The 1669-nt window shown below is 28.6% G+C and overlaps 1 protein-coding gene across 8 annotated transcripts in view; it reads right to left on the bottom strand.

Moving 5' to 3' along the window:
- The window catches only part of LOC106465402 (ubiquitin-associated protein 2-like), a 68273-nt gene that overhangs the window by 8849 nt on the left and 57755 nt on the right, over window positions 1–1669 (bottom strand). The window lies entirely within an intron of this gene.

Raw genomic sequence — 1669 nt, 5'->3', positions numbered from 1 at the left:
AATGGTAAGTTCATTCTATTATATAAAAACAACAACAACAAACATGTCTAACCCTTCTTAGGACTAATAATAACCACATTAATTACAAAATGGTTTATAAAATCTCAAACTTAAGGAACCTGATTGGATAAATCAAAACTAAATGTAACATTACACTCATATGTAACGAGTTACGTTCTGCCACTACAAACAACTAAATTTATACTACGTTATTTCCGATAAGAAACAAAAAAGTTTAAAAAAAGCAGGATGAGATTTTTACCTCAAAGGAATAAAAGATTACTTTTTTACTGTTTAAAATAAAGTTATTCCTTGAAAGATACAGGCCAAATGTTCATACGTACACACGCACCAGTATATCAAGTAATCTTTTATGTGACTATTTATAACAGTTGTACAATTCAGTAAAATTTCATAAAAACCAACCAGAAGCAAAATGTTAGAATTTAATTAGTATTATAAACTTACTTACCGAAATGTAATATAAAATACAGTTTAAAAAATCCCCAAGATAAAAAGTTACAAAAAACAAAAAGTAGTAAGCCTTGTGAAGTGCGTTTCTGTTTCGTTCGTATAGTCATATATTAAAGGTTTTACGATTTACTATTCCTCTGCCTGAATACACATTTTTTTTCTTGTGTGTGTGGAAACTATGCACTTCAAAAATAAGGTACAATCTACATTCTTTGGAAAACAGTTCTATTAAAATCTATACACATGCACAAATTTGTTTTTTTTTCCAAATCATTCTACAATTAAAATCCTTAATATTCGCAGGTTCTCAAAAATATTTTGCACTGCCAACAATGATCACCATTTTACTTACTTTATTGTTATGGAGAAAGTGCGTGCATCGAATATTTATGACTAAAGAGATACACGAAGTGCATAAATATTTACAAAAAATTGGAAAAAACAACAACAAATGGATGAATTTTTCAACTTAAGAAGACCTCATTTTTTAATAGCGTAACTATGAGAGCAGAATAATGATAACTACTTCTAAATTTTACACAGGAGAAAAAACGTATGATAGAATTTCAGGAAGAAACAGGATAGATGTAAAAGTTCAACATGATTTACAAGTCAACAGATCTATGTGTACAAGAAATCTTAGACACAAGGTTTTCAACCCATAGAAATAAACGTCTTGTTTACATCAATAACACGTCGCTTCACTGCGATAAGTATTAAAACTTAACTGATATACACTTCACATGATGTGGCACTGAAGGTGTTTGAAAATATTGCAATATTCCTTTACCTGGTATCAACATCTTTTAAAAGAAAAGATTTGTTAATTCTCAGAAAATAAGACACAGAAATTAAAAAGCATTTATATTTCAACTCAACATTATGCTACAAAAATTTAATGAAAATTAACCCATAACATGAAAATTAGGTAATATTAAACATACTTCTTCATTCTGAATTGTTCAATACAAGACATCTTTAAGATATTCATTTAAACCAAATATATTTCAAGACCAATTACATATACAAAGTGTGGTGACTCACCGTGAAGGTAGACAAATACCATTAAATCTCTTACCTATAAAATACTGCAAGTTTTTTACAGAACACATTTAAAATGTATCACCCTATTCATAAACTGTACTGTCAAGTTCCACAACCAATCCTGACAAACTTAATTGTGTAAACCTTTTGG

This window comes from Limulus polyphemus, unplaced genomic scaffold (assembly GCF_000517525.1).
Source record: "Limulus polyphemus unplaced genomic scaffold, Limulus_polyphemus-2.1.2 Scaffold1931, whole genome shotgun sequence".
Classification (NCBI taxonomy): Eukaryota; Metazoa; Arthropoda; class Merostomata; order Xiphosura; family Limulidae; genus Limulus; species Limulus polyphemus.
This window is presented reverse-complemented; position numbering and strand designations above follow the sequence as displayed.